The 27,789-nt window shown below is 34.1% G+C and overlaps 1 protein-coding gene across 2 annotated transcripts in view; it reads left to right on the plus strand.

Annotated features, from left to right (window-relative positions):
- LOC129749197 (pseudouridylate synthase RPUSD2-like) overlaps window positions 1-27,789 on the plus strand; it is a 580,032-nt gene that overhangs the window by 500,401 nt on the left and 51,842 nt on the right. The window lies entirely within an intron of this gene.

The raw sequence follows: 27,789 nt of genomic DNA on the forward strand, positions 1-27,789 counted from the left end.
CTCTTATTCGTACCTATCAGAAGAGCGCTATATTTTGCTCTCATAGCGTAGGCTTGCCAGATACTTTCAGAAAAAAAAAGCGGGACATTTCACGAAAAAAGCGGGACACAGCCGAAATAAGCGGGACTTTGAATAAAATTTCAAACAAGCTTAATTATGTAGCTACACTTATACGTTTACCCTCAGCCGAAGTTGTTCATAGAAATACACTAAGGTTTTTTTTTTTAAATGCAGATTGATTTTGCTCAGTTTTTTCTTACATGCCTTTGATTTACACGGTTTTTTGCCTTATGCACCGTTATTTTCCACAATTCTCGCGAATGAACTCATCATTTGAGAGTAAATTTTTCAAGTTGTGTATCTTTGTGTAATTTGTATAAAAATTAATCTGTTTTAAAACTTTAAAACTTAAATAGCCCCATTTTTTATATACTTTGGACAATTGAGTCTAAAAAGGTGGTGTATAAAATGAGACAATTTAACTAAGATTCCGGCGAAAAAAATATCAGAACTTTACTGTAATGCTAAGAGCTTAAGAGTTATTCAGTACTGTCTTAGGTAAACTATGAAAAATGCTGCTTATTTTAAGAAAAAAAGACGTATTTGAAAGATTTTTTGTTTATTACAGAATTCAAATTGAGACAAAAGTTTGATTTTTCCAATGTAAGTCAGTTAATTTTGTAAAAGTTTTCCAAGAAAAAAAAAAGCGGGACATGTCCCGCTTTTGCGAGACGGATGGCAACGCTATCATAGCCTGCAAATCGTTGCCAGCGGCAATATTTTCCAGTTCTCTTGTCGGTCAATATAACTTAATTCCCATCTGATTTTTGGCCATCTGGATGCCTTGCTGGTTTTAGAGAGAACAATACGACGATTTTCTCACTTGAACAATACGAGGGAGAAAAATAATTCCAAACTGTACAAACATGGCGGGCTTTCTATCATATCCGATTTCAACTGACCTCAGGCGACATTTTATACGATCTTTTCACTATGCAGTTCGATTTCATGTTTGCTGGGGACCTTGTATTGTCAGTTTTGCCTAGTATTGCCAAAATAATATACGTTGCCAAAGAAATTTTATTTTATTTTGTTTATCTTCAGTGTTGCCAAATACAACTATCTACATTCTTTCTCACATCAATTCTTAATAGAAACTTTTGTTAACCTTTAATTTTCTCTAAACAATTTTTCTAAATATCCTTAATCTCAATTCTATATTCCATTCTTGGCACAGGCTTTTAAAATGTATAACATTTTATTTATCTTCTGCATATCCTTCATCTCATCTCTACACAGCCAATCCATAATTTTCCACTGGAAGGCCAAATCAATATAAACAATCGGCAGCAAAAATCTTAAAAATTTTCGCTTCTTTAGCCAATTCCGTCTTTTCCCACCGGGAGGTCAAATCAGAACAATCAGCAGCAACAGTCTTAAAAATCTGTACTTTCTAAACCAATTCTGTTTTTTTTTTCAACGGAAGGTAAAATCAACAACAGCAACAGTCTTAAAAATCTGCGCTTCTTAAGCCAATTCCGTATTTATCGACTCGAAGGCCAAATCAAAACAAATAGTCAACAGCAACAGTCTTAAAATCTGCGCTCCCTGTGCCAATCCGTCTTTCTACCGGAGGCCGAACCAGAAATAAATTTTTGGTAGCAACAGCCTCAACAATTTGCGCTCTTTGTGCTCATCCTACCAACTCACGTCTGTCGCTCTCAAGCATAGATCAATGACTTACATTGATTTGTTTGTTTTGCCTAGTATTGCCAAAATAACAAACGTTGCCTTAGAAATTTATTTTATTTTGTTTATCTTCAGTGATGCCAAATTCTACTATTTTTTTTATTAAATCATATTTATTTTCTGGACATCTTTCATCTCATCTCTACAGGCAGCTAAACACTAATATTTTATGAAAGATGCAAAAAAGTTATTACTGGGCCAATAATACCACACACAGATGATTTTGGCCAAAAACGACGAACGATTTGAATTATTTAAACTATTTCACGCAAGAAAAGTATTTATTCAGGTCTGGAAACCGTCGGATTTGATTTTTTTTCTTCTATGATTGTAGATCCCAATTTTCCCCCTTTCACATCATGACAAATATTAAAAAAAAATGCTCCACCATCTTATTTTCATGTATTCCGGATCCTTTGTCGTGATCGTATTTCTGATCTTGGGTCTTGATCATTGGTGTTAAATCTGGCTCAAATGCTGACCCATATTCTGCTATCTGTGCAAGATCTGAAATCGTGATCCTGAATCCTGATTTCAGATTTTATTCTGGGTTTTAATTCCGGATTCTGATTATGATCCCGATCTGAATCTTGATCCTAAAATCTGTTTTCGGATCTTTATCTTGGGTCGTAATCCCAGATCCTTTTTTTGCAGTTCTGATGCTGATTCTGGATCCTGATCTTGAAACCAGACCACTACTTAGATACTTATTCCAAATTTACCTTGATTGTGGATCTCAATCCGCAATATTAATTGCTGATCGTGGGACCTTGTCTCGTGATGTTGGTTCTGAAACCTTATGGTGATGCTGAATCCTGATCTCGGATTCTGATTGAAAGCCATATCCTCATCCTAATCCTGAAAGCTGGTCGCAGATTCTGATTCTGAATCGTGATTCTGATCTTGAATCTAGACTCCCATTTTGATACTTTCCTCAACCTCAACCACCCTCAACCAGATCCCAAATGCTTATACATAGTGATTCTGGTTCTTGACTAAGGATTCGGATCTTTCCTGGATCATTGTTTCAATCTTGGATCCAAATCTCGTATCTTAATCCAAATTTGGCTTCTAATCCTGTATTTTGATGCCGATCCAAGATCCTGATCCTGAACCTTCATTTTGGTCCAGACCAGACCTCCCCCTAACAGGAAGGGGAGGAGGGGCCTCCCAAACAATAGACAATTTTTTGCATAACTCGAGAACCAATCAAGCAAATGGTATCAAATTTGCCATGGGGTGATATTTGGGAACGGGAAATATTTCAATAAATATTAGGTACCCCTCCCTCCTCTCAGTGGATGATAGGAAGGGGGGAGGGGGGCTACCTTACAATTTTTTATATAACTCGAAAACTAATCAAGATATTGGAACCAAATTTGGCATGGGAAGGTATTTGGATACGAAAAACATTTCAATGATTATTTGAGACCCCTCGCTCTTTGCAGTTGAATGGGGGAGGGGCCTCTCTCATATTTTTTTTTACATAACTCAAAAACTTATAAAGCAAATGGAACCAAATTTGGCATGGGAAGGTATTTGGATTCGAAAAATATTTCTATGATTATTTGAGACCCCTCCCTCTTTTCAGTAGGGAGTTATAAAGGGGGGAGGGGCCCTCTTTTAAAGTTTTTACATAACTCAAATACTAATCAAGCAAATGGAACCAAATTTGGCATGGGCGGATATTTGGGAACTTGACATATTCTAATGATTGTTTGAGACCCCTTCCTTCTTCCAGTGAGGAGAAAGGAAAGAGGGAGGGAAGTTCCATACAATTTTTATTGCATAACTCAAGAACTGCAACAGCAAATGGAATCAAATTTGGCATGGAATGATATTTGGGTACGAGAAATGCTTCTATGAATATTTGGTATCCCTCACTCCTTCAAAGAGGTGGATGAAAAGGGGGAGAAGAGTTACAATTTTCAATATAACTGGAGAACTGATCGAGCAAATTGAACCATATTTGGCATGTGAGGGCATTTGGAAACGAGAAATGTATCTATTATAAATTGAAGCTCCACCTTTTTTCAGTGGAAAGATATAAAGGGGGAAAGGTGGCTTCCATACAATTTTTTTTGCATAACTCGAGAATTAATAGAGCAAATGAAATAAAACTTGGTATCAAAAAGTATTTGAGCACAAAAAATACTTTTATGAATATTGTGTTCTCAACCCGCGGGGCGAATGGAAGAGGGATGGTATTTACTTTCAAGTTTATGTATAACTCAAGAATTTACATCGCAAATAAAACCAAATTTGGCATAAGATGGTATTTCAATACGAGAAATTTTTCTGTGTGAAAAAATTCCTTTCACATAGTACAGTAGGTGGGGGGAATTGGGAATATAGGAAGGGAAGAGGAAAGCTTTAATTTACTTTTTTTTTACAAAATTCCGAGAAATGGACATAACATAACATGGAAAATCATTTTTGTATGATTCTATGATTATCTGACACACCATCCTCCTTTCAGTGAGTAAGTATATAGGAGGAGGGAGGTGAGCCCAACACAATTTTGTTAGCATAAGTTCTCAATTTATGCTAACGAAGCCAATAAATGGAAACAAATATGGCATGGGAAAGTACTTGGTTACGAGATATGTTTCTACGATTGTTATAGACCCTGACGCTTTACAGTGAAGAGAGGAGAAGAAAGGAGGGGGTTCCATATAAATTTTGTTGTAAAGCTTAAAAAACAATATTTGATACAAGAAGATTTTTGGGAACGAAAAAAAAATGGGTATGATTATTAAAGAACATGATCTCCATTCAGCAGGGGGGAGGGAAGGACAGGGGGGGAGGGGGTGGTCTCTCTTATCAGTTTTTTAGCATAAATCCAGAACATATCAATCAAAAACAACCATATTTTATCAGTTGGATAGTTTGCGTACGATTTTTTTGGAACCCTTCTTTTTTAGGGCGAAGCTTAAAGTAACAGATTAAAATTATCAGATCTTTAACACAAATCAAGATTCAGAGTATTAGTTTAAGTTATTTTTTTTTGTAGCAATCCGAAACCCCAGCTGCAGCTCTCATTTTATAGCGGTTGCTTATGAATTATGTTATATTTTGATTTAAAATAATGCCAACAAAACTATAAAAATTTGAATAAATTCTGAAAATATCATTCAATTTTGAAAGGTGTAGCAAAGCACACCGGGTCAGCTAGTATAATAATAAAATATGCTTTTCAGACAATATTCATCTACAACACTTCAGTATCTCGTTATTCAAGGTCTAAAAAAAAAGAAAAAACATTCTTCGGAAAAGAGACTATAGATCAGCAAAGGAATGCTAAAACACACACCAGATAAATTTTTAAAAGAGGGTTAGAAAGTTGACGTAATTAGATACATTTTCACATTTTTAGATTCTCAAAATCCGAAATTTTTGACGAGTTTTCAAAGGTAGCTGTTTTATGAACTTTTTGTCAATTTCATAGATTTTATTGCATTTCAATTCAACTTTTCACTGGATTTTTAGTAGGTATATTCACGCAAGATTTTTGCAATAAATTTATATCCATCTGAAAGGAAATTTCATACCGATTCTAGTATTGTTATTATGCTAACGCTGCAATACTTTACACGAATATGATATTAAGTTATGCTCCTTGACCAAAATAAAGTCAACAAAGATCATCAGACTACTAAGAAGCGATCTGGACAGAAATACACTCAGTTTATTTTGTTGTATTTATTTTGAAGAACGTTTGAAAATATTATGTTAATATTATTATTTTAACCTTCGAATATCAAAATTCAAAAATATCAGAAAAGAGAGGGAGTATCTATCTGCGTTACGTAATTTTCATTGGGGGATACGTCGCAGCATTATGAATTGTAACATCCTGGTCTAAAAAGTGCATGTTTGCGTTTCAAAATTAATGGATGCCCACTAAGTTGCATCTTTCAAGCCGCTCAAGCAGAAATGGACTATGGTCACAATAATAATCTGTTAGGCGTTCATTGAAGTGCGTCCAATACTCATTTGAGTTCTCCTGGAAAATTCTTTTTTTTATGAATACAAGTTTCTTATGTAATTTTTCCTGTCAAGTTTTTCGAAGAACTTTTCAATTATAGCAATAAATAAGCATACAATCAAAACTTAACTTATTACCCACAACCTATAGAAGAGCGAAGTTAGCATTGTTTTCTTGATCTTGAAGTGAGTTTTGAAGGATTTTAAAAGCTTTTCCGAATAATTCATGATAATTTCTTCTAGTAAGAAGTAGAACAGTGCCAATTAAAAAAAAATATCAATTTGATCGACATTTCTTCTAAGATCAAAATAAGGATAAGCCTCAAGATCAAGTTAAGAAACAGAATAATGCTTAACATAAGCTTGCCAGATTGCCCGGATATTTGATGCAAAATTTCGAGAAAGTCCGGTCCGGCCCGGTTGCCCGGATATCGTGAAAAAAGTCCGGGTATTGCCCGGATTTTTACACTATTTTCACAAAGAATCCAAAAAAATCAAAGTTTTTGAGTAAGTTTCAGCAAAATCGATTAACGGTATAGAAATTTTCAACGGTTGTTTCAATTAATTTCGCTGATTTACTTTTATAAACCTTTAAATATTTAAGTGTTCCAAAAAGTTTTTGGAAGTCTGCAATTGCATTAATAAAATATTAATTTCATTTTTTTTGCATTTTTTCTTTGCTTTTATATATAAGAACACCTGAATTTTGCCCGGTTTTTGCCCGGTTTTTGGATTTGAAAAATTGAAATTCATGCCCGAATTTTGCCAGGTTTTTTTGAAAAAATGCCCGGAATTGCTAGGCCCGGATGGGAATGGAAAAAATTCTGGCAACCTTAGCTTAACAGCAACCGTAAGAATCGGTTATTTGAATACTTAGGGGTGGAGTTCTGCTAGACAGACGTTTGAAGTGACCCAATTCGTGACCAAAAAGTTAATTCAAATTTGTATACCAAGGATGTTGCCCTTAGACGTAATTCTCTGTCAAAAATCTTCCGAATCGGTTAGAAAAGCTTGGTTTGGCTTCTTTTTGAATTAGAGGCCATATGAAACTATCGAAACCAAGTTCCCAAACAGGAGTCCAAATAAGTTTTCAATGTTGGTATTTTTAGGTTTACTTTAGAGCAAGTTCACTGGTGTTGGGAAAAAGTGGTAGAAATTTTGATACTTAAGCACATTTTGAAAATTTTACCATGCTAAAATGTTTTCAAGATCTTTATGCGTTGTATTTTTTACAGCACTGTTTCTATTTCAGCCTTATGTGATAGAAATATTACTATTTTTGCATCACAGCATGCGAAAATACAACACGTGTTGTAAAAAAAACTTGATGGTGACAGGTCTTGAAAATGTTTTTGCATGGCAAAATTCTCAAAATGTGCTAAAAGTGTAAAAATGTCTACCACTTTTACCCAACACCAATGAACATGCTCTTACAATAGGATCTTTCAAATTACAACTTTTTTTTTCTTATTATGAAAGGCCTGCTGTCTAAATAGTCTCCTTTTTGGTCAAAATAATCGTGTGAATATTCCCAAATTTTTAAAATGAGACTCGTTCTTGAGAAATTTGAGGCGAAAAGACAGTTCAACCCCATTTCAGTTATTATTTTTACAAAACCATGACGTCTACTGATTTTTATCTTCTGGTAACTCTTAAAAACGCTTGAATTACCTTGATTTTTAGGAAAATGGTCTATAATATGTCCTGATTTACCCTGATTTTATAAAAAAAATAACGAAATTATAACTGAATTTACAGTTAAACGATATCAAATAAATCTGCAATAAAAAGTTTAACCGATGATAATTTTAGGTTCAGATGATATTTATCGCGTGAGCATTCATTACGTCGTATTAAACACCTAAAAATTCACAGAAAACTGCTGCAAAAGTTATCAAAACAACATTAAAATTTGTTTTTTACATATATAATATGTTCATACGACGTAAAGAAAGCTCACGCGAAATTTAAATTGTGTTTTTTGATAAAAACGGCAGGTCAGCCAAGGTTCAGATCGTTTATATTGCATAATTTGAGGCGTCTTCGATACCTTTATTTCGCCTTTATTTATGCAATACAAGCAGAACTTCTTGTTATTTTCAGCAATTTAGTGGATTATTGTAAAATCCTGATTTTGATCATCGGAGGGTCCTGATTTTTGACAAAACCACCTGGCATCTCTGCTATACTGGTAAACAGACAGTGTTGCTAGATTCTTTTACTGGAAGAAAAACTGCTCTGTTTCAGAATTACAACTTTTTTTCCTCTACTTCTACCGTTATGTAGCCAAAGGCAAAGTTGTAGCCCGTTAGTTTTCCAGTAAGCTTTACATACAGAAATCCGTTTTAAATCGTTTGTTTAATAATTTCCAAGAAATTAAAAACAGACATTCTCCGAACAAACTTTTGAGTTTTCCGTAGAAAACATCAAATCAAAACCACGGTACTTTCAACTGATTGATAAAATTTGGAAAAAAAAAATTACATAATCATTTTCACAACAACAAAAATACTACTTTCATTTAGAAAATCGAGAAAAAAAATGTAACCGAGAACACCTTATTGGATTTGTTCTTACATTTACATCGTGACTGGGACGCGGAGCTTGATATTTATGTAATGTCTGTAAAATCTATCTGGTAATTTAGTAGTTTTCCACAAACAATTTTCAAAAAATTTTCCGTTAAAAATCCATTAATAAGCTGCAGTATATTTTTGCTGAAACTTAAAAGAAAAATTGGAATGACAGAAAACCGACATATTGTTCAAAATTCATTCTTTTTAGTGCTTTTCTTTAATGTGTATTCAATACACTTTTATGCTGAGATCAAAATTATCTCTACCTTACTGGAAGTCTATTGATCAGCTGGAGCGTCCTTCCCCTGCATAGGAAATTTTTTAATCACTTTCGATGAGTGCTGTCATTCTTCAAAATAAATCTCCCCGTAGAGTTCCCATTTGAACGAAATTAAACGGGAAACTTTATGTCTTGCCCGGATACACTGGTGCAACTTTTCGGAAGGGACTGATATCTTGAATAACAGATGCGATATTAATATCCTCTCTAAGTTTTTGGGCCTAAAATATTGCAAAAAAAACGGAAACAACACGAGTGGCCCTGGCTTCGAGAAGCCTCTCTACGCCAGAATGTTTCAATAAAGCCAAAAGCACTTGTTACGAAGCTTTATTTGCTGCTCTCGGTCAGTACCTCTTCTTTAAACCATGTGGCTGTTCTTAACGATTCCCTGTAAAAGGGAAAACAGAAAGATGAGATTTTGTGAAACTTTCGAGGAATAAAAAATCGAGGAAAAAACTTTCTGCTGAAATCACTTTCCCAGTGCCGTAATCAAACCCGATAACGGGTCGGCGGAAAAATAACGTCCCGATTTTCAGTCGGTTCGAATTTTTTCCCTCTCTATATTCATTCAAATCACCAGCCCGGAATCATATACAGTGTGATTTGTGAGTTTGGGGGAAAGTCTGGCTGGACCGAAAAGTATTTTTTTGGCCTGTCTTCACTCCTCCCGAATAAAATCACGATATGGTGATTTTGTTAGGCGAGGGAGTTGAAAGTGGGGGAGTTAAAAAAAAGTTGAAACAGGCAATAATGTTCTCAACTGTGTTGAATTGAAAGAACGAACCGGGTCGGGGGAAAAGCTCTTCCCACCTTGCATTCTGGGAACAAATGAAACCACACCAAAGTTTGCCATACACATTGAGTGTTGGGAATTTTGCGGTTCGTTGAAAAAGCTACTAGGCATCACCGGGGCAGAGGCTCGTTTTTTTCTGACTTTATAAAATAAAATGCTAAATTTTATAAAATTTTCATGGCTTTAAGATTGTTAATCGATTATAGGACTTGATTAAACAAAACATGTTATACAATCCGTGCAATACTAGCAGTCTCGGTAAATTTTCTTTTACCTTCAACTTGTTTATAAATCGTTATAAATTGGTAACTTCTTTTACAAGTGAACTAATGAAAACCGCCTTAAAATTGTACGAATTGTGTCCCATTTGCAGATGGTTTTGCATGAGGGCTCCTCTTCCATAAAAAGTGAGATTCATGAAACTATTATACAAATAATTTCTGGCCCGAAAACCCCTCGAATACACAATTTCACTTCAATCCGACCGTTCGTTTATACGTGATGATGTAACAGAAAAAGTCGCTATTTTTAACGATTAATACATTCAGAGATTTTTCAAAAAAAAACTTCAACAGTGGCCCCCTTGTGAGACGCCAATGCCAGGGTGATGTGATTTTTTGTTTCGCGAATCCACCGGCCTGTAGTAGGACTCGCGTTTAGTCCTATTTCGCGTTGAATTTTACTTTACCGGTGCTGCCAAGCGGAATTGAGAGTTTGCAACTTCAGATAAATTATGGTGAATGTGTTCCCTCTACTTCTTTCCACTTGGTTAGGGCCGCTCTCGGTTTTGTTATGCAAAATTTCAATCGAATTGAAAACGCTAAAATGGAAAAGTGGAGGAAAAAAAATTGTTGAAGAATCTGGCGTTAAACAGTCAATGTGTCTCCAGGATTATTTTTTTTCGTCTTCGTAGGTTCTAAGGCCCTTAGGAGGATTCTGAGTTGAGAGAAATCGACATCACTCTTCCGTATAATGGTTGATTAATAATTAATTAGCTTCGGAGGGAAAATAGGTAAATGTTTTGTTAGGCAGGATACCGAATCGCGGAGTCGACATTGCCGACAGGATTCATTTTTGCTGGTCCCAAAAGCTTTCAGCCATTATGTCGTTGGCTTTCAACTTTTTAGCTTATCATCGATGATAAAGGGTCCGGTCCCCGTTTATATTTGCTTCGGATGAGTTGGTCCGTTGTTCGTTGGTTCAGAATTAGAATGGTTCACGATGAAGATAGGAAAAAAAGTGAACTACCTTCATCAAATCAGAGATTGGGAGGACCAAGATTATGTTCAGTCATATTTTGCCGGGATAATCATCACGATTACAAGAGGCTTATAGAGTAAAAACAAAGGAATGGCTGCTCTTTTGGTTTAACTCCATACGAATTTTCATTGGGAATGTTCGTTTTTTTTGCTGCCTCTTCCTATTTAGACAACAAACTCAACCTGGTGGAAAAGGGGAAAGCAAGAAGGGCGACTATCCCCGACTAAGCAAACATCGACCCCAGGCCCAGTCCCATAAATTCTGTCTCCCAGGGTCAAAATGGCAGACGAAATTTATGGTTCCCGGTTCTGGCTGTTAGCTGTTGGCTATTGGCTAGCAGGATACCACCGTAGTCATCGAATCGAGGAACATAGACTTTAACATGACCAATGGCTGGCTAGCTAGAGGACGTTTGGAAGCTTCTAGAGGATAGAAATGCAAAGGTACATTCTAGGTCGTGCATGTTCGAACAAAAACTGCGACCAAAAGGATCTGACTTGTTTGGGGAAGTTACGACTCTTTCAGACTTTGTATTATTAAAAACAATATTTTTTCGCAGTTTTCGAATCTATTTGAATTGTAGGAATGCAAATTCTCAATTCGCCATCTACAGAAAACAGAATCGAATGCTTAGATATCTTTCAAATTTTAGATTAAGGTTCCCAGAATTTTTATAGCAGGTATCCAGGCCGGACATTTGATTTCAAAATTGTCGATCAAATATCCGGGCAATATTCTGGAAAATTTAATAAATCCGGGTAAAATCCAGGGTTTTTTCAATGATATCCCGGACCGGATTTCTTCAAATTGTGTATTAAATGTCCGGGCAAACCCAGATATAACCGGGCAATCTGGCAGCCTTACTTTAGATGTATAGTAGGGTGGCAGCCATGACCTGTGCAAAAGCGCTCAAAGTTCCTTTTTTCACCATAAAAAATCAGCAAATCGGAAAAATTGAGATTTTCATTTTGATGCCAAATGGCGCACAGTGGGGCAGCACTTGGCCAAAACCCCTTTTTGTAAATTTCGAAAATTCATCACAAATTTATGCTTTTCAGAAACTGGACATCAAGCCGATCACAAATCTGTCAAACAAATCTTAAAATTCGTTGTTTCATACAATTTTCTACGTAGGTGAAGTTGAGGTTCGATGCTGTTGCATTTTATCGCAAAAACAAAAAAAAATATTTTGAATACTCCACTAAAATTTTATTTCTTGAAGAAATAAAAAAAAGGCTTGGATGTGTTCAGAATAACATGAAGCATAAACGTATAACGTTAAAAATTACGAATTTTCATCGTATTCCGACATCAGGAAAACATGTTACCCCACGTTACTCCACTCTCATTCCTACTCAAACATTTAAATGGAAGTCTCAGCTATCCAACAGGAAAAACTGGTTGCCACTTTTTGCCAATTAAAAAGTGTTTCACGGTTTAGTGAAACATTAATTTGGGCAATTATCGTACTTTTGGGATTGCTTTTAATAATGGTTTTTGCTAGAAAATCGAATTTTAAATTCAGCTCATTTAATTAATTCCAAAACTTATTTTCCTCTTAGCTATTTGATAATACTATTTTGGTTTTTAAAAGTTTTTTTTTATCTACAGACAAGCAGATAAGATTCTTTGGAACATAAACTTTCTATAACCTTCTCAAATCCTTTTCGGGCTGATGCTTAGTATCTGTTAACACTTAATTTTTTAATCAACGTTTTTTTCTATAAAATTTCTCCGCAACATTCGTTCATTAGGAAAAAAACTAGATTCTAGTTTTTACTCAAAAATAAAATAGAAATTATTTACACACCGAATGTTTGGGTATTTAAAAAAAAATAATGTAACCATGTCTTTTTACTGTCAAATTGAGCAACAGAATATTTGATCCACTAGCTACTTATATAATGTACGAATATACCATTTCTATAAAATATCCTTCTTCCAGAAAAGAGATGGGTCTCAAACTAGCGTTAAAATAACATGCATTTCTCTTTTGACAAATGTGGGCCCATTTACGTTATTAATTCAAGAGTTTTGTAGATACTCAGGTAACATTTGTATGTTTTTATGAGAGGAGGGATCTTAAAACATCATTTAACATTTTAACGGTCCTAAAAACCCTTACATGATAATTTTCGTGCCGATAGACTGAGTAGCCTTCAATTCGATAAGAAAAATCTACTAAACAAAGTTATTTGGATCAAATTTTACAACATCTACATGAAAAAAAGTTTCATCAAATTAAAGATTTCGATCAGATGAACAACTTTTTGGAATACTTCAAACCAGTAGGATTTAATTTGAAAAAGTTATGAGGTTTCGACCATCGATTGGTCAGGTCTACCCCACTGTGTGGCCTAAACATGCCTTAAAAGTCGAAATCTGGTGCGATCCCGAAATAATTTGTTTGTCAAAAATCAACTAAAAATTTTCAAAAATCACCAAAGGGACCAAAGGTAATTCGAAAATTTAAATTTTAATTTTGATGCCGGATGACTAAGAAAGGCATGAAATTTTTGCTCCAAAATTGATTTTCTGTGACTTGGCCGTATTTTTTCAGAAAACCGAACTAAGCCTCAGAAAGTCGAATTTTAACCCAGATTCTTTTTAGATAACATTAGATCTCGACGTTTCATGCATTCCTAAGTCTTTTAGCATCAAAACAAAAAAAATTCGGTTTTCCGATTTTTTTTTGGTCCTCCCTTTGGTGGTTTTTGATTAAAGTTTCAATATCAAATTTGAACAAAAAAAATTATCGAGATAACACCAGATTTTAACGTTTGGAGCATTTTTAAGTCATTTGGCATCGGAATTAAAATTTCGATTTTTACTATTTCCTTTGGTCCTCCCTTTGCTAGTTTTTATACGGTCAAAAAACGGAAACTTTGAGCGCTTTGAGGCACCTCTAAATCAATTTCGATTGAGCTGAAATTTTGCACAGGTCAGTTTTTTGAGCAAATCTACAAAATGAATACGATCGGTTTTCAAAATTCGATCATGAAATTTTTTCCGTTCATTCATTCCCATGCTTATGTATGGTGTATAAAGATTGATAAAAGTTCGCCTAAAAATGTCTTGTTGACAGGTGTAAAAGTTGTAAACATACATAAGCAGTTTTTGTATCATTATTTAAACTAAGGTTGCCAGATTTTTTTAGCACGTATCCGGGCCAAACTTGCTCAAAATTTTTCGTTCTGAAGGCATTAATAAAAAAAAATACTACACAGTTTGTTTTTTTTTTGCCAAAAGTTGATAAATCCGGGCAAGATCCGGGAATTTTTTTCAATAAAATCCGGGCAACCGGGCCGGGCCGGAGTGTTCCCAAATTTAATACTAAATATCCGGACAAACCCGGATTAAACCGGGAAATCTGGCAACTTTAATTTAAAATCTGTAAAAGTTGGAAAAGCAAACCAGCATCACTTTTGTTATCATTATTTAAAAATCTTTTGTGGGACATATAACAAACAAACAACAAGCGCAAACAAAATTTTAAATAGCCGCAGCCCGTGGCGTAGAGGACAGCCTTCAAGTCTTCTAAGCCAGCGGGTATGAGAGCGAATCCCGGTCACGGCATACATAGTACACTTTCTGTGGGTTGTGCTAGCATTTGTAAGATACTAGCCATCATATCCTCGAAAAATGTACGCTTAGAGTTAGGAAAAAGGAATCTCTTCGAGGAAACATCAAGTTTCATTGAGATCCTGTATGTGTTTGGATTCGTATTTCATTAAAAGAACCATTTCCGACCCAACTGGATGTTATTTCAAAGCAGGGGTGAGTAACCTTTGAAGCAATGGGCCACTTTTAATTTGAAATTCTTTCGGCGGGCCGCATCAAAATGAAATTTAATATTTATATTATAAGAGATGTTGAGAAAGGTTTCAAATTTATTGAAAAAAAATTTAACCAGATTTGTCAATGTTACAGTTTGCATTTGTGATTCTAGAAAATATTTACAGATTTCATAAATTTTAAATTTAATTTAGACACCTCTGGGACAGGCTTTCTAAGGCTGAATCATAAAAATCTTATGACTTTGGTAATGTGGATGTCTAATTTTTATGTTAAATGACTCCTTTTAATCAATGTTTTGCATGATATGTCTATGAAACTTCTCAAAATAGCATCACACATAAAACAAGTTAACAAAATTCACATTTTTCCTAGGTGCAAAGAATCTCAGAACTGATTTTGACTTATTCAAGGGCGCTGAATCTAAATATGTATTCAATTAGTTTTTTGTCAGTTCTCGTTTTCGAGATAATTTAAAAAAATAGGTAAACGATAAGTTTCAATTTATGTCCTTCTCTTGACAAAACTGTTAAATAAAAATACTTGTTAACTCAATGATCCACTTTAAAAAAAATCACAAGTAACTTTGAATTCTGAAAAAAAGAAATGGAAGTTTTCATTTTGATATCAGAACCTGCAATAACTGGGAATTTATACGAAACTAGCTGACCCGGTAAACTTCGTTTTACCTTCTTATGTAATCGTAATAAATGTTTGATTTCATCTACACGTCCTTAACTTCATCGTGCTTGCGAATCGATTCTTAAGCGGGCCATAGACTACACAAATTGGCCTGTACAGATTCGATGATTCCACGACGATTGTTTGATCTATGCTCGCCCACACACTACACAAACATATTTCACGCGAACACAAACGATTGCTGGCGAAAACAGCAACAGCAACAAAAAAAACCATCTCCACCCCGGCTGGGAGGATTTTTTTTTTTTTTTTTTGTTTATTTGTGACACTTTACCAACGTTTTGGCATTCGTGTCAAGGCTGGGAGGATGTTTTGTACAAAATATTTCGATCCCGACCGATTTTACTCCAACCGTTTGGGCACTCATTCAAGCAGTGCCATACACTATGCAAAACGTGTTTCCAGCGACAAAATTTCATCGAATTTCATCGCATTTGTACAAATGTTGTGTAGTCTGTGGCCCGCTTTATGGAAATCGAAACAAATAAAGTTGAATTTGTATTGGGACCCCCCTCTCATAAAAAGTGAGATTCTTGAAACTATTATACGAACCATCACTGACCCAAAAAACCCTCGGATACCAAATTTCACTTCATTCCGACCGACCATTCATACGTGATGTTATTACAAAGAAAACGCCTACATTTTTATATATAAGATTGAGGCGTTTTCTTTGTAACAACACGTATGAATGGTCGGTCGGAATGAAGTGAAATTTGGTATCCGAGGGTTTTTTGGGTCAGAGATGGTTTGTATAATAGTTTCAAGAATCTCACTTTTTATGAACCTTTACCCAAAATTGATCAATTTAAAAACTTCCACACGCCATATTACCAAAACTAGAAGCGATAACCGAAATATGTTTTTTGGTTTAGTAGGTGCTATTTTATGATAACTAACAATCTTTCGTAAAAAAATCGTGAAATAAATTTAATTTGAGATTAGCTCCGCGGATCGCACAAACATGCCTCGTGGGCCGAATGCGGCCCGCGGGCCGCGGGTTGCTCACCCCTGTTTTAAAGTATCCCAGGTTGAAAACTTGTAATTCACTTAAGAAATTTGTTGAAGTCTAAAGTGTTTTGATAATAGATGTTTTGTCGTAGAATGACGTCTAACGACAACAACAATTGGAATTTCGCCTCACAAAAATGTGTTACTTAAAAAAAAACCTCATTAAAAGACAGCTGACAGTATTTATTTTCCGCTTCTTTGAATTCAAATTATCAATCTATACGAACGTTTTTCGAATGCTTTGCTGTTTTTTTATCCAGTTTCTGCTCCTGATCATTGGAGGGTTTTGAATTAAATGATCAAATAAAAAAACATAAACATACTTATTAACATTTCCGGCATCACTGGAAGATATTTTCAAACTAAGAAATTTGTTGAAGACTAAACTGTTCTGATAATATATGTTTTGTCGTAGCATGACGCCTAACACCAACACAAAAGGGGTGCAAATTGGAATTTCGCGTCACGAAAATGTGTTACTTTAAAAGACATCCTAATTGAAAGACAACTGAAAGCATTTATCATCCGCTCGTTTGAATTCAAATTCCGGCTCCTGATCATTGGAGAGTTTTGAATTAAATGATCAAATAAAAAAAAAACAAAAACCTCATCAACATTTTCGGCATCACTGGATGACATTTTAAAGTTTCGCAGGTTGAAGATTGTTATTTAATTAAGAAATTTGTTGAACACTTAAGTGTTTTGAAAATTGGTGTTTTGTCGTAGAATGACGTCTTAGGGCAAAACAAAAGGGGTTTGAATTGGAATTTCACGTCACGAAAATATGTTACTTTAAAAGACATCCTAATTAAAGCTCATCCGTCTCTGAAATTTTTATCCGTTACAGTCCCTGGAGTTTCAATTTTACACATTCCTGACTCTTGTTTCCTAACAGATTTTTACAAAATTTTGAGTTTTAGAAACCTCGTAAAATATGTGTAGAAACCTCAAATATGTTTTGTAGAAAACATTTTGCTACAACACTTCAGTTTTCCATTATTTAAAATCTAAGAAAAAAAAAACGAAAAAACATGCTTCGGTAAAAAGCTTGAATACAGCTACCTCTCAAATTTCGGCAAAAAATCTGTGTATTGTGTTTTGAAAATCCAATGATGCGAAAATGTTCATCAACAAAATTACATCAACTTTTCAATCCACTTTTTAAAATATATCTGGTATGACTGAAACCATTTTGACAGTTCATTGATTGAAAAGTACGATTTTTACACTACTTTATTGCATTTTTTGGTCATGATCTCAAAATTAAAAAAAAAAAATACATCCTTATGTGCAATTTATAGCTTTTAACTTCACCTTTTTTTATACTAAGTGAAATTTTGTTTTGAGCATTCCGTAGCTCACCTACAGTTTTTTTTTCCGAAGCATGTTTTTTCGGATGGTTTTTCTTAGAATTTGAAAAAAATTCCATGTAATAGACGAAGAAAATTTAATAAAATCCTTTATAAATCATATCCAGATTCTTCAAAATCATGTTGTTTTCAAATTGCGTTGTCAGAATAAATATGACATTTTACAAGATTTCAAGCAAAATTTGAAAAAAATATTGAATTTCTAACATGAAATTTAATCAAATCAATCGAAAGATTCCTTTTAATTCAACCACGGTGGTTGAATTAAAAGGAATCTTTCGATTGCTTTGATTTAGTTGAATCATTCAACCAAGTAGGCTCACAACACAACATAGTGAACATGAAATTACAAGACTACTTTGATTGATTTTGCAATTGCTTTCAAATTGTTTTCCCAAAAAAAAACATCTATTTGATTGTACTTGTCAGGAGCAGAATCCGGGATCTGGGTCCAGGCTAGCATAACGATCAACTTCAGGATCAGTGACCTTAGATCAGAATCTGGATATTCATCAGGATCCACGATAAGGGTTCAGGATGAGGATCAAGGTCCAAGATCAGAATAAGCAAGGTGGCCAGTCAAATTCAATTTTTGATTTCCCGCATTTTTCCCGACTTTTTCCGACATGGTCTTGCGAAATTCCCTTCTCTCAAACACAAAAGAAAAACTGTCTATTTAATGGTTTTCTACCTTTAATATGTGTTTGAATTATAGTTTTTTAATTAAACCCAAAAATGACAGCAGATTTAAGATAATTTCAATTTTTAAAAACTTATTCAAAACAGCGGCAAATAAGTAAGTTCAAATCACAAAGAAGAACATTTTTAAATCTTATATTTAACCTTCATGTATTTTATTTATTTCAAAAACCTCTTTTGAATGTATTTTTTTTTGCTTTTCAAGAAAAACGATCAATTTTCAAGTTGTAAATTCAATTCAAAAACTGTTTTGATTTCACAGTGTGTATTCTGATCAGAAATTAAGTGATGTGTTTCGCGTTGATTTTATCCATGCTACCACAGTGATACCAAAACTCTCTTTTCTTGCTCCTTAACTATTCGTTTGAAAAAATTTTTCACCGAAGGAAATATGGTCGGAATTCAACCAGACAGAACTAAACGCCATCAGCATTTTTTTTTTTTTCGAGAAACTTCAGTTTAATATACCAATCAATCTTTTAAGAAATAGTCAGTAGTTTTTAATCGTAAGAAACTAATTTCCGTCAATCATTCACATACGCCATTTCAGTCTTGTAAATAAGATTTAAATTCTGTTTTTTTTAAATAATTCTCAAAGCGATTGCGCTAAATTCGGGCTGGTCAAACCTAACAAAATATTCGTTGAAAATGGTCAATAAAGGTCTAAAATGTTAATTTCTAACATAACTTAGAAGATAAATAAGCCCCAAAGATCGTAACTATGCTAGGCATTTATTGAAAGTTTGTTCATTTTAAGTATGTACTTCTTTTAATCTGAACCGTTTTTCCTGGTTTTACCGGACTTGCCCGGATATTTGACACAAAATTTCGGAAAGACCGGTCTAGCCCGGATATTTTCCGAATTAATTTACTTTATTTGCAAAACTTAACAAAATCTCGAATTGAATCGCGCCTAAAAACATTTTTTTAAAGCAAGTTTCATCAAAATAATCAAGAACGATTTTTGGGGGCCTTAACACGGTTGAGTGTTAGTTTAAATTTTTTTCAGTTATCGTGGAGCAACGGATTCACTGAAATGTATGCCCTGATCAGCTAAGCCAAAAATTCCCGATTCCTTGGAGGAATTCCTGACTTTTTCCTATTGGAATTTTAAAAACCGACTTTTTTCCGCATTTTCCAAATTTCCCGAATGAGTGGCCCTTGGAATGAAAAACCGGGATCAGAATCCTATATTTAGAACCAAAAATAGATCCTACTATTGAGAGTAAAGATCCACTTTAAGATTCAGGATAACATCGGGATTAGTTTAAACGGTCAAGGAACCTCAATTGGAGGACGGATCCAAGATAAGGGATCAAGATGAGAATCAAAATTCGTTTTCGTGATCCAGAATCATTATATGGAATCATGATCCATGATTTGGATCCTTCATAGAGGCCTAGATTCAGGTTTCGGGTTTAGGAATCATTATCTAGGATGAGTATCTACAAACTGGATTGAAATCAGAATCCAGAATCAGTGAAGGGAATCAAAATAGCGAATCCAGTATCAGAATCGGAAACCAATATGAAGATCTAGAATTAGAGTCCGGGATCCAAAACCAGGATCAGGATCGAAGTCAGGATCCCGGTTTGAGATCAAGATCGGAAAAGAAAATACAAATCGGTATCAGGATTATGATCTTATCTCGCTACAAAATCAGAATTTAGGACCAGGATTAAAATTAGAATCAAGATCAAGTAATAGATTTGAATCCAGAATCGATATTATTACTCAGGGTTCGGGTCAAATTCCAGGCTCAGAATCAGACACCAGGATCAGTTCCCAATATCTAGGATAATGATAAGGTCCCACTATCAAGAGTCAAGATTCAGATCAGGATTAGGGTTTGGGATTACTATCAGGATTTGTATAAAGCATCCAGGATCCACAATCCGAAATTAATATCTCAGAACGGGGCTCAAGATGAAAATCAGTATAGAAACAAGAATCAGAATCGGGGATCAAGATCCAAAATCAGGATAAGAATCGAGGTCAGGATCCAGAGATGAGATTAAGATCGGAATCGAAAGTAAAAATCGGGATCTTATTTCGCTTCAAATAAGAATCTAGATTAGGTTCTGGATCAGGATTGCTTTTGTATGGCTGAGGTGATAAAATTGAAGAAGTTTTGAATCAATTAATGCTCAGTATTCGGATTAAAGTCCATGCACAGAATCAGAAACCAGGATCTGTTTCCAATATCTAGGATTATTTTAAGGTCCCACTATTAAGAATCAAAATCCAGATCAGGATTAGGGTTTAGGATTACTATCAGGATTAGTCTACAGGTTCGAGGATCAACAAACTGAAATTGATAGCTAAGAACGGGGTTCAAGATGAAAATCAGTATCCGAATCAGAATCCGAATTCTTGATCAATGATCATCGATCCAAAATCATGATCTTTGATGGAGATTCATTATCTTATTTCAAATCAGGATCCAGGAAGAGATAGATCCATAGTCAGGCTTAGGAATCAAGATCAGATTTTTGACGGTTGCCATGGAAGGAAAGAATTCTTCTGATAAGCAAATTAACCTCTATCTCTATTAAATAACTTTATTGACGTGGGATACCAGGATGCCTGACGTAAACGTTCTTGAGCATCGGTTAGAAATTGTTTGCGCAATGCAACGCTTCCCATGACCTTCAAGTCTTCTAAGCCAACGATCAGAGATCGATTGCAGTAACGGCATACATAGTACACTTTCTGTGGGTTGATGGTGTTGTTAGCATATCCTCTAAAGATGGACGACTTAGTATTTAGTTAATGGATTCTCTTTGAGGAAATATAAAGTTTCATTGAGATCAAATAAGTTTTTGTATTCGTTTAAAAAAAAACTACAGGATTTTCTTCCTTAACAACAATATGCTGAATCCGGTGATATTAGATTGGAATCTTTTTGTTGCCTGAAGAAAGTTCACAAATGTATGCTTATTATCTCACCTTTTTAAATTTTTTTATCAGTCGATCTAAGCTAAGGAAAATCTCCAGAAACTATGGACAGAACTTAACGGTAAGCAAAACTGGGATGATGTGAGTCTAATTTTTGACGGTCGCAATGGAAAGAAAGAAAATTATGATTTTATTTCTTGATTATTTTTAAAAAGCAAGATCGATTAAAAGGTCCATTTTGAACTTTTTTCATATTTCACAACCTACAAGTTATAGTAAAATTTGTAGGCTGATGGAAGCTGTTTAATGTTTCTGGTTAGAACTGTTTATTTAACTCCAAATATTTATTGATTGTATTTTTGTGGACTTTTTTATTTGGGAAAAAATTAACAAACATAACCGAATACAAAATTTACGACCATACAAATCTCAACACTCAACTCGTTTGCCGTTATGCGATGAAAAAAATCAATTGAAAAATGACATAATTTCACCCGTTCCAAAAACCAAAAAATTTCCCCCGAAATCAAAGACACAAACAAGATAATCCCCATCCCGCGGGAGATGAATCGCGAGTTAAAAGTTTACATTCGGCACGGATTCAGATTTGCAGCACCAGTACCAGTACCAGCATCAGAACCATCGCCAGTTTTATGGTTATTATCCTTGGGGAATGTTCCGCTTTTCTCTTTGGTTGGTCTTTTTCATTTTTTTTTTTTGGTTTTGCTCTCCCGTGTTGGAAAACCTCGTATTTACATAACGACGGCGCTGCTGCTGATGGTCGTCGCCTCAAATTTTACCCAACATCACTTTGAGGAAAAGCATAATCCTCTTGGCATTGTTTCCATTTTGTTTGCTAGTGTTTTTTTTCTGTGTTCTCTTTCTTGAGGGACCAAATGATGAAATCCAGCGACAAGCAGTTTAATGGTTATATTTTCGACGCAGATTGAATTTTTAAAGATTTTTAGGAAAACATCGTTTTTTTAAATCCCCAAAAAAAATTGAAATTTGTTAATAATATGAGTTTGACTACTATCACACTTTCGTAAAAGGATATTTTTATTGGATAAAAATAAGTTCAATTTAAAAAAAGAAAGGACGTGTGCTGTGAGAGAAGTCTTTAATGAAAAGCTGACCCATCGTGCCATTAAGACGGCACCCCTTGTCCGGGGGCTCATTTTGCTGATCTAGAAGCTCCACCCGCACCCAAGGAAGGTGGCCAATCGGTGCTGGTCCATTTGTTCAGGATCGCTCTCCCATACCCAAACACACAGCCGGGCGTCAGAACTATTCCGTGATACCGAACAATTTTGGCCCCATTAGGTTACAAGGGGAGTTTTGGGTCAATTTATTGCCTGACAGTTGATTAGGATCACTATGTAAACGAGTCCGTCCATTCCGGAACGATTAAATCGGACCCAAATTTGTTTTTGGACACTTTTTTTTTTCTACACTCTCTCGACCGGCATCCGAAAAATTTCCCCGGTGGCATCACCCCGGTCAGGGTTCGGTTCGGTTTTGCTAGCCTATGGGTAACCATTTGTTTGATAAATGGACACCGTTTACCAGGATCCGTAGTTATTTTGCGACAAGGTTGATTAAACTACTGATTAGGTGACAAGGTATTTGTAATTCATTGCTGTTTTTGGAATCCATTGAAGCCCTTCTAGGTTATTGCTTCTAAGAAAGGGTGAGCTGAGCGAGCATTATTCACCACACGTTGAAAAAAAGCTGGAGTTTTTTTCGAGCCGAACGGCATTGTTATAGAATCAAAGTCTCAAAAACTCAGGAAAAGTAGGAAATTAAATTGCCATTGTAAAAAAAATAATTTCCTTTAAAGGCATAGCTTTTCAGAACAGGATTCAACAAATTGGTCACACATGTCTCCAATCAAATTCAAACTCCCACCTTCCTCCGGTGAATTTTCCATTCACCTGGCAGTAGAATGAATGGCAAACATCTAATGTGACCACAATCCGCAAAATCATCTCCCGACCACAATTGGCAAACGTTAATACCATTAGCTAACAATTTTTGCGGGACGCACACACCAATTCTGTCGCCTAACCACGATCAACTCTAGATTTTCCATCGCCATCGCTGTCATCACCCCATCATCAACGACGATGTTGTTGCCTTCTTTCTCCGGAGTGCCATGAATGCTCCTAAGTCACGAAAATAGAACCACCCCAACCATAGCTAGCGTTCCATCGAATCATTTCAATAATGCGGAAAGGATATTCACGATTTTATTCCGAGCTTCGAGCAGAAGAACGAGATTTTCGTCGCCTTTCCTGTCACCATTATTACGGTTGATGGGGAGAAAACTATTGGAGCTTCCTCGTTTCAAACGTTGGGGGGATAAGAGGCACCGCATATTTTGCTGCTTGGAGGAGCAAAATAGTTTCACGCCATCGTCAACACGTTGTCGCGTAGCCGTCATAACTATTTTTTTTCTGAATTGTTAGAACAGCTATTGCTAATCCAAGGTTGACGATTGTTGTTTGTCGAAGCAGCCATAGACGCTGAATCCTGAAGTTCTAACAGATAGTCGGCGCTCAAAATGAGCTAGGCAATTTGCTGGAAATTAATTTGAATTTTGATATTATCTCTGGGAGCAACGTTTTCCGGAATAGTGGTGTAAATTTTTTGAATCCACTCAGAAAAGATTAAAATTTTTTTTCAATTTCAGTAACATTTCTTTTCTCTTTTCTGTTTTCAAAATGGTAAAATTTTCAAAATTTTCAAAATGGTCAAAATTGTCCAAATTGTAAAAATTGTCAAAATTGTTAAAAATGTCAAAATTGTCAAAATTGTCAAAATTGTCAAAATTGTCAAAATTGTCAAAATTGTCAAAATTGTCAAAATTGTCAAAATTGTAAAAACTGTCAAAATTGTCAAAATTGTCAAAATTGTCAAAATTGTCAAAATTGTCAAAATTGTCAAAATTGTCAAAATTATCAAAATTGTCAAAATTGTCAAAATTGTCAAAATTGTCAAAATTGTCAAAATTGTCAAAATTGTCAAAATTGTCAAAATTGTCAAAATTGTCAAAATTGTCAAAATTGTCAAAATTGTCAAAATTGTCAAAATTGTCAAAATTGTCAAAATTGTCAAAATTGTCAAAATTGTCAAAATTGTCAAAATTGTCAAAATTGTCAAAATTGTCAAAATTGTCAAAACTGTTAAAATTGTCAAAATTGTCAAAAATGTCAAAAATGTCAAAATTGGCAAAAATGTCAAAATTGGCAGTATTGTCAAAATTGTCAAAATTGTCAAAATTGTCAAAATTGTCAAAATTGTCAAAATTGTCAAAATTGTCAAAATTGTCAAAATTGTCAAAATTGTCAAAATTGTCAAAATTGTCAAAATTGTCAAAATTGTCAAAATTGTCAAAATTGTCAAAATTGTCAAAATTGTCAAAATTGTCAAAATTGTCAAAATTGTCAAAATTGTCAAAATTGTCAAAATTGTCAAAATTGTCAAAATTGTCAAAATTGTCAAAATTGTCAAAATTGTCAAAATTGTCAAAATTGTCAAAATTGTCAAAATTGTCAAAATTGTCAAAATTGTCAAGATTGTCAAAATTGTCAAAATTGTCAAAATTGTCAAAATTGTCAAAACTTTCAAAATTGTCAAAATTGTCAAAATTGTCAAAATTGTCAAAAATGTCAAAATAGTCAAAATTGTCAAAATTGTCAAAATTGTCAAAATTGTCAAAATTGTCAAAATATTCCACATTGTCAAATTGTCAAAATTGTCAAAATTGTCAAAATTGTCAAAATTGTCAAAATTGTCAAAATTGTGTTAACAGTTTATCATCGCTGGTTTATGATTTTAATTTGATGTCCGATCGGGGTACGAAAAAACACGTGCTTCGATCCATCCATGTATCATTGTATAGATCAATGCAAAGTCAGCCTATCGACTTTGCTTCTTCTAGACAATAATACGATGTGGGACAAATGGTCTTGTGCGGCAAGAAGTTTTCTCAAATCTCTTGGCTCATTTTCAACACCTTTCATGCTTCCTAATCTAATCTATCCGTCTATAATTTTCATTACTTTCATTTGAAATTCTTCCTATTAGAATGTATAACTCACCGAAATGCCATTAATCATCAAATTAAAAAAAATTGTCAAAATTGTCAAAATTGTCAAAATTGTCAAAATTGTCAAAATTGTCAAAATTGTCAAAATTGTCAAAATTGTCAAAATTGTCAAAATTGTCAAAATTGTCAAAATTGTCAAAATTGTCAAAATTGTCAAAATTGTCAAAATTGTCAAAATTGTCAAAATTGTCAAAATTGTCAAAATTGTCAAAATTGTCAAAATTGTCAAAACTTTCAAAATTGTCAAAATTGTCAAAATTGTCAAAATTGTCAAAAATGTCAAAATTGTCAAAACTGTTAACATTGGCAAAAATGTCAAAATTGGCAGTATTGTCAAAATTGTCAAAATTGTCAAAATTGTCAAAAAATTGTCAAAATTGTCAAAATTGTCAAAATTGTCAAAATTGTCAAAATTGTCAAAATAGTCAAAATTGTCAAAATTGTCAAAATTGTCAAAATTGTCAAAATTGTCAAAATTGTCAAAATATTCCACATTGTCAAATTGTCAAAATTGTCAAAATTGTCAAAATTGTCAAAATTGTCAAAATTGTCAAAATTGTGTTAACAGTTTATCACCGCTGGTTTATGATTTTAATTTGATGTCCGATCGGGGTACGAAAAAACACGTGCTTCGATCCATCCATGTAAGATCAATGCAAAGTCAGCCTATCGACTTTGCTTCTTCTAGACAATAATACGATGTGGGACAAATGGTCTTGTGCGGCAAGAAGTTTTCTCAAATCTCTTGGCTCATTTTCAACACCTTTCATGCTTCCTAATCTAATCTATCCGTCTATAATTTTCATTACTTTCATTTGAAATTCTTCCTATTAGAATGTATAACTCACCGAAATGCCATTAATCATCAAATTAAAAAAAATTGTCAAAATTGTCAAAATTGTCAAAATTGTCAAAATTGTCAAAATTGTCAAAATTGTCAAAATTGTCAAAATTGTCAAAATTGTCAAAATTGTCAAAATTGTCAAAATTGTCAAAATTGTCAAAATTGTCAAAATTGTCAAAATTGTCAAAATTGTCAAAATTGTCAAAATTGTCAAAATTGTCAAAATTGTCAAAATTGTCAAAATTGTCAAAATTGTCAAAATTGTCAAAATTGTCAAAATTGTCAAAATTGTCAAAATTATCAAAATTGTCAAAATTGTCAAAATTGTCAAAATTGTCAAAATTGTCAAAATTGTCAAAATTGTCAAAATTGTCAAAATTGTCAAAATTGTCAAAATTGTCAAAATTGTCAAAATTGTCAAAATTGTCAAAATTGTCAAAATTGTCAAAATTGTCAAAATTGTCAAAATTGTCAAAATTGTCAAAATTATCAAAATTGTCAAAATTGTCAAAATTGTCAAAATTGTCAAAATTGTCAAAATAGTCAAAATTGTCAAAATTGTCAAAACTGTCAAGATTGTCAAAATTGTCAAAATTGTCAAAATTGTCAAAATTGTCAAAATTGTCGAAATTGTGAAAATAGTCAAAATTGTCTAAATTGTCAAAATGGTTAAAATTTTCATAATTGTTTAAATTGTCAAAATTGTCAATATTGTCAAAGCTGCCAAATAAAGTTTTAGAATCAAAATCGTCCCAATTGCCCCAGATATTGAAAATCGTAAAATTTTCCAAATTGGTTATACATAATTCTAAAAAATTAAAAGTTTTGAAACTGATTAAAATGACAAATGGCCTAATAAATAATCGAAAATTGCAAATTTTTCAGGATTTTTTCTTGATTTTTACTCGATTGGGCTGTGTTTTAACCATTCTTTAAGGTATCTTTATACCTTTTATCCATTTAAGTTATTTGAAACTTTTTAATATCTCTCTAAGCTATATTTTTTGCCAAAAAAAAAACAATCCCGAACATTGTTTGTAGCACATCGTTGGCACAATAATCACGAACCAGACCATGTGGAAATAAATTGCGATGTGCCCAAAAACGTAAAGTGAATGTATCATATCGGAAAACCCATTTACAATCCAGGCAAATGTCTGAAAGAGAAAAAAAAACAGCAAAATACATCCCGAAGCAGTTCCCAATATCCGTTCCATTTCGGTACAAAGTTGCGTGCCATTGTAAAATCCATCAATCGTGAATTTTTCCCTTCTGGAACTAACGGAATAACAAAAACCCTTCGACTTCACCCCCACCTCGAAAAGGGTTGAGTACCCAAATCCAGTCAACCGAGAGCCAATAATCCGTTCCATATCGGAATGATGGTACGATGCAAATGTCATAGTTTTTGGCCCTCTCCTGTCTGCAGCTGTCATTTTGTTGGCAGCCTTTTTGTGCAGAAAGGCTCGGCTGATGGATGTTTCATCGATTTAATTTAGGCTTGGCACAATTGCAAATCCAAAAGCTTCGACTGCTTTCAAACTGTATTTTTTCGATGAATATTTTCGGGTTTACCTTACAGTTCAGGGATATTGGAAACTGTAGAAACTTCAATAAGTATAATGTAAGTTCCAACAATTTTAAAGTTTCAGTATGGCTTCAATTCCTTTGGGATAAAACTGCCTTTGATATTCCTTTTGAAAAAAATCTTTTT

This window comes from Uranotaenia lowii, chromosome 2 (genome assembly GCF_029784155.1).
Source record: "Uranotaenia lowii strain MFRU-FL chromosome 2, ASM2978415v1, whole genome shotgun sequence".
Classification (NCBI taxonomy): domain Eukaryota; kingdom Metazoa; phylum Arthropoda; class Insecta; order Diptera; family Culicidae; genus Uranotaenia; species Uranotaenia lowii.